Source organism: Sapajus apella, unplaced genomic scaffold, assembly GCF_009761245.1.
Source record: "Sapajus apella isolate SASKATOON/1434 unplaced genomic scaffold, GSC_monkey_1.0 scaffold4, whole genome shotgun sequence".
In the NCBI taxonomy this organism is placed as follows: Eukaryota; Metazoa; Chordata; class Mammalia; order Primates; family Cebidae; genus Sapajus; species Sapajus apella.
In genome coordinates, this window is record NW_022436944.1 from 13,276,059 (window position 1) to 13,283,021 (window position 6,963).

The following is a 6,963-nucleotide window of genomic DNA, read 5'->3' on the forward strand; positions in this document are numbered from 1 at the left end:
TCCGAACTGCTCTTCCGCTTCCTATTTTGAATCCTGGAATTTAGGGTAAAGGCATTTGGTCTCAGCAGTTCTTTTCTCAAATGATTTCCTCTGACCTAGGAGATTGTCACCTGAACATATGGGCATCCAATGGCTCTTGAGGGGTGAGACTGTTTATTAGATAAGTCAGCAGTCTTGAGAAAATATAAGGTCAGAATTGTTAGGTCTAAAATGCTTTGAGTCATTTACTTACTATTTATTAAGCTCATACTCTGTGCCAGGCATTGTGCTCTATCTGCGTGGGTGTCTGCCTTTGAAAAACTTGTCTTTTCCTCCCATGGGAAGCCTGTGCTTCTGTGTGTGGGGAAGGCAGGTTCCTGAATGTGAGAGCTGGGGAAGCCAAAGGTAGGGAACTTGAGGAAAGGATGCTCTCAAAGCTATGGGTGAAGAGGGTAAGGCTCCAAGGACCCACTTCACTTAATGTCTTACAACTGGTCCCAGTGGAGAAAAATAAATAAATTTTGCTCCTTAAACCATGATTACTGTGATAAGGCAAAGGTAAATGTTTTTGCTGTGTTATCGCATAAAGAATACACCTCAAAGCAAAGCATATTGAAAAATGAGTAGGTGAGTTTGTACAATATCCTAAAGGCAGCCATGTTGTTTACTAGGCACGAGTAACAATGTCCTGTTATGGAAATAAGGAGAGAACATTGAATTTAGGCATGATGGACCTAATTTAATGATAAGAAATAAAGCAAGCATGTGCTCCCCTCAGGCTCTTGTTCTGACTGTTCACAGTAACACATTATTCCCTTTATTTAGTCATGCTGAGACTTCAAACGTGTTTTCATGAAAAGCAATGTTAGAGCTGGAACAGATTTTAGACATCATCTAGTCTAAGTTCCTCAATTTGGATGAAAAACTGAAGCATGTGAAGATGAATAACTTGCTCAAGGTCATGGTTTTCTTCCTTACTTCCATTTCTGTTTACTTTCCTTTTAAAGTTATTAGTAAAAAAATAACAATAAGGTCATTTACATTTTTTAATTGTCAATTTGTCCATGTGTACTTACAAATGGGGCATAGACTTTCTGTTTTTACCCACTTCCATCAAATTTAAGTTAAATGTTGGTGCTGAGATTTTCTGTGATTTATACGTGAATTGTTTGCAGTAGACTTCATTAGCTGGGGAAACTTGAACTCTCTCTTTTTGCAGGGTTCCTTCTTTGTCTGTAGTCATCTTGACATGCTTCAACCATTCCTCTGGCCATTCTTACCATTTGATTTCAGTTTTTATTAACTACCAGGTGTTAGGCAGCTGGTATCCTCATTTTGGGTTCATCTTAATTTTTGGGTTACTCCTTTATTAGCCTGGACTGTTAGACTATTTTAATGGCTTGGCCTAACTCCAAATTACAAAAGGTTTGTAATTAGTGAGATGCTTGCCAAATTCTGTTGATTTCAGCAGGAGCCATGGTTTTTAAATATTTTTCACTAATTTTTAATATTAGCCTTACATGACAACTTTGTGATCTTAGAATTAAAAAAAGGAAGTCATTTCATAATGTTCAAAGCTCGGAATGCCAAGTAACTCAAAGTTTGTTCTTCAAGGTTCATAAGCCACAGGCATTCAAACAAACCAAGGGATTATTATATTAGTTTTATATTTCTTAATAAAGCTGGTATCTTGCAGGCATTTATTGCACAAATACCCAGTTTTATTAGTGTCAAGAAAGAAGCAGTCTTCATCTTCCTTCTGAAGACCTAAGTGATACATAAGCCTATTAGCCACCAGGTTAACTGGTGGTGACAGAAAGTTTGGAAGTCTGCATGGGCACAAATGTGATCTTATTTTGACATTGTATGTCAGTAAGCCTATTAACAAGAATTTCTTGGATTGTCAAAGTCTTCATCAGTTCAGATTAACTGCACTGCCTCCAAGATAACTCATCAGGGAAGAGTTAGAATCCTAGGAAAGGAACAGTATAAGTGGATACTTGTTGGCTAGGCTGAGGCAGGTTTACAGGCCATGATTTTCCTGCTCTCTGCTCAAACGCAGAAGGTCCCTGGAGAGAAAGTTCTTTTGAAGGAGTATTGCTCTTTTCCCAAGTCTCTCAGTAATGTCTCCAGCTGGATTGCCCTTCTGGGTAATACAGCCAATCTACATGTTAGCAACAATTCTCTCCAGGAAGGGCAGCTTGGCATATTGATTGAGCAAGCTGCCTAATCTTCGGTAGGATGGGTTCAACTGGCTGAATTTGTTCAGATCAGAGATCATTTAAGCTAATAACCCATATAATTTTTAATTTTTACGGTTTCTGCTTCCCATTTTCTTGTGACTTAACTACTGTAAATAATGTTTCCACCCAATATAAAATTCCCTTTCAAATCTTTAAACTGTTTTAAATACACCCAGCTTTCTCCACAGTTATGTTCTGAGAGTGTGTATGAGCCATCAGGCTGTGGGCCCACATTGCTTAAATAGCTTTGGGCCTCCTTGTCACATTCAGGTACCCTTTCTGCCAATCCTTGTTCCAGCTCTTTTTTCACAAGTGAGGGTAGTGACTTGTGTGGTCACTGTTTCTTAGGGATAAAGTATTTTAACATCTGTTCTATTTTGTAGGAATTCTGCATTGTGGAACCCACTGAGCTGTACTGAAATCCATTTTGTAAGAATCTGGAGAGTGTTTTTTTGGAGGATCAATGTATCAGTAGGCTCTATGGGCACAGTGTTAAGATCATTAAAAATGTTCAGACTTGAAAAGGTTATTGGCTCCAACATATGCAAACTTTTGTATAGTTATACATAAACCATATTTTATGTGGGATCTGTGTACATTTCGATAGTTAATATGAAATAGGATGGAGTGTCTAAAAGTAAAAATGAACAAGGTCTAGGAAGCTCCTGAAAAGCCCTGGTTTCTAAGACATAAAGTTTAAAATTAGAGATCTGTTGAATATTAGATGGGATAGACACCTCAGAAATCATCGAGTTCCACTCCATCCTTTCTAGTTTCAGAGTTTTGCTTGCTTATTGGCTCCCAGATGAGGACATAGAGTCCAAAGAGGGTGAATCTCCCAAATCTGCTCAGCCAGTTAAGGACACAGCCTGAGTGAGTGCACACGTGTATCTCCTGGCCCATCACACAACAGTTCATAGCTATATCTTGAAAAGGCCAACTATACTCCGAGTTGGAGCTAAGAATGCAATTTCGGCATTTAACCAAAGATCTCAAATGAAACGAGAAAATAAATTTTAATCTTTTAATTCCCATAAAATTAAGACCAACATTGCAAAATGAGGACTATTCTGGATCCTTCCTAACTGGCATATGTTAGACACTACGCTTAAGGGTGTACCTAACTGCAAAGAGCATCATTATAGAACTGAAGTACAGAAGTACAGAGAGCAGCAGTTAAAAGGCCAATAAATTACACCCAATGTTTAAGGATGTTGCTTTTTGGAGCAGTCAAAATAACTTCTGTGAAAGAGGCTGAGCACTTACGAATATTCATGAACTCCCTACATTTCCCAGTCTTGCATGTGATAAGTTCTGATCAATAAAATGCACGTGAAAATTTGGGTCCTCGCTTCTAGGTCCAGGCTCAAGGTGCTCTGTGTCTTCTCCAGGATCCCTCCTTACCGTCCTCCTCCATTGACGTGTTAGGAAGAAAATAATTTCAAGATGGTGAGTAAAAGTACTAGAAGGTGGGCACAGTGGCTCACGCCTGTAATCCCAGCACTCTGGGAGGCCAAGGCAGGAGGATTGTTTGAGCTTGGGAGTTCGAGACCAGCCTGGGTAACACAGGGAAAACTGTCTCTACAAAAAATTAAAAATTAGCCAGGTGTGGTGGCACACACCTGTAGTCCCAGCTATTTGGGGGCTGAGGTGGGAGGGCTGCTTGAGCCCTGGATGTCGAGGCGACAGTGAGCCATGATCATGACACTGCACTCCAGCCTGGGTAACAAAGTGAGATCCTGTTTTAAAAACAAAATAACTAGAAGGAGTCCAGATAGTGGAGTTACAGGTTAGAGAAGAGCCTTCCAAGAAACCTGCCCAGTTGCATAGGACTTTGTGTGAGGGAGAACAAAACTTTTATTTTGTTTTTAAATTTTGGGAGTATGTGTTTTAGTAGCCAGTATTAATCACTCCCAACAAATTCAACTACTTTAAAAATTTAACTCATTCATTCATTTTACTATGATTGGCTGGGAGGTCATATGAGAGAAGTGGCTACAGAGGACATGATTAGAAAATGTCTTTAACGTAATTATCTTTTGTCTTTAAATCCTGAATGGGATAGATTTCCAGACTGCCATGCAGCTTTTAATGGCTAACATCTAAAGTTTCAGCCTGCAGTTTTTCCTCCAAACAGACATTATTTCCATGTTGACTACACAGTCCCTGGAGTTCTATCAGGCATTTCTCTGGTCATTCATGTACACAAATTTAAACGTTTGTTTCTTTCTTCCAGAGACTGATAGCTTCTTGTATTTGTCAGCACACACATTAAGTTGCTGTAACGAAGAGACAGTCCTCTTCCACCAAAAATTAAATAAACCAAAACAAAAAACAAAAAAACCCAAAGTTAACAAGTCAAACTCATACAAGATGGGAGTTTATTTCTCTTTCAACAATCCAGAATAGGTCCACAGTGAGGGTGACCAGTGACCCAGGTTTTTTCTGTCTTGTTACTTTATCATCCCAGCTTGAGGCTGGCTTATTAGCACCACATTTGTCAAGCCCAGGCTGCACCTTGGAGTGCAAGCAACCTCATTCCTAAATGATGTGACCCAGATGGTATATATAGCTTCATCTCACATTCTATTCTAATTACATGTCCACTCTTGGCTGGAAAATGTAGTCTCTAGCCAGGTTGGCTATGTGCTCAGATAAAATTCAGGAATTCTGTGACCCCAAAAAAAAAAAAAAAAAAAAAAAGATGAGAGTGGATGCTGAGACACAATTAGTAGTTTTTACCTGACAAACCACTTCCAACTTCAGTATCAAAAGGAATCAGTTTTGTCATATTCTGAACTATACTGCAGTGTATTTATCTGTAAGTGACCAGCACTGACATCTCTTCAAATAACAGTCAATACCTTTAATATGATGTAGCAAACTTATATTTTCCCCACTATTAAGAAATGTAGGCATGGAAAACACTTTCCTTTGATATTTTTTAAAGTAGCATTCTGTAAGCCTCCACTGTGTTTACCCTAGGGTTGAGGGAGACATGGAGATTGGGGACTAGACAGAATATTTAACACCAATCAATCAGAATGGGTGCCAGCTGTGGATGGATGGCACACCTACCTAGGCACATACCAGCTGAGTATCAGCCCTGTCTAGGGGATGAGGCATCTCAATAGGAATTTCAGAATGAAGTGAGGAGCCTCATTGGAGATAATTCAACCTAAGGGAAGTGAGTTGAAATTCAAAAGTTTGGTTTGGGAAGGAAAAGATTCTAAACTCACTGCATTGTCTGTCACTTGGGATGTCACCATAAGTTCAAATTTGAGTCCTATGTGAAAAAATCAGCAAAAAGTCAAATAAATATGATAGGCAGAGATATGTTCCCCTCCCCCCATAAAAATCTGTCAGATGTAGGAACATGAGATTTCAATAATCTCATAGTTGATGCAATGGAAAGATTCTATGCTGGAATCATTGGCAGTAACAAGAGATTGTGTCCTTGGGTCAGATGACAATGCCATCAATGTCTGTCATCAGCATGCTCAGAGATATATTACTAGGGACAGGTAGCTGTGGCTGTCCCTTTGGTGTGGATTGGCAGCAGTAGCTGCCCTTGTGGTCACTGGAGCATAGCTGCTGCATCAGGAATTGGCATCAACAGAGGAAATCTTTGCAGAAGACTGGAGTTGGAGAGAAAGGAGTTTAGTGGTCAAGGATCCTAAACTTGGTTTGATATGGGACTTATGTGTGGACCATGTAGGACTCTCAGAAATATTTGAGAGGAGCTTAAGAGGGCCTGGAATTTGTCTCTACATGATGATGTAAGACAGATTGTTTGACATTTACTGTGACACTTTCTCTGCCATCTCTCTCTGTTGATTATTTTATAAATAGAGACATCACAGTTTGTGCTCTTGATCTGTTTCATCTAGTGCTCGGGTCCTCATCAGGTAGAGATTCAAGCCAGTTATCCTTGCTGCCCCACCACACTTGTCCTCTCATTGATTTGCCAGGATTCCCAGAAGAGGGAAGGGCGCCAGTGAGTGAGCACCCTTTCTATTCAGGGACACTCAATCTTGAGGCTGAAATAAAATGGGCCTCTTCACTAAAACATCTCATTTCATTCAACTTCTGTTTCTTTTCTGCCTTGGTCTCATTTTGAGTACCATTTTCTGCTTCTGATTCACAGCTTTGTGACAGAATGAGAACCACACTATTAAGCAAGTTTCTCATGTTCTAGCCTTTTGTCAACAATTTTTCTAATTATGTTCTTCTCATCAATTTTGTTTCTTAGCCTTTTAATCTGGCAAGATGTTTTACCAGAGGAAAGGATACAAAAATTGTTTTATAAAATGACTCAAGAGATGGTTGAGGCATCGGCTTAGTTGTGTGTGCTGAAGATATTTCAACAGGCGTGTTTTGTGGTAGCATAATTAAGGACAATGGCATAAACTCAGCTTCTAGTTCCCAAACAGAAAAGCAAATGTGTGCTAAAATGTGCTTGGTGCTGTAACAAGCCCTGAAGTTCAATGGTGAAAAAAACAGACATGAACTCTGCTCTTGTGTTGTCTACCAGGTCTCTATTTTCATGTGAGCACAATCCTCTTTTTGGCAGAAAATATGGCTTTAAAATTTCAAACGCACTTCCAAAACTAAAACTTCTTAGTTTGAAATTCTAGATGCCCCCCATTTGGCTCTGAATTACCTTGAAAAAAATTTTTTTTGTCTGGTTAGTTTGAGGTAACTCAACTGACTTGAAGAACTGTCCCAATTACAAATGTTG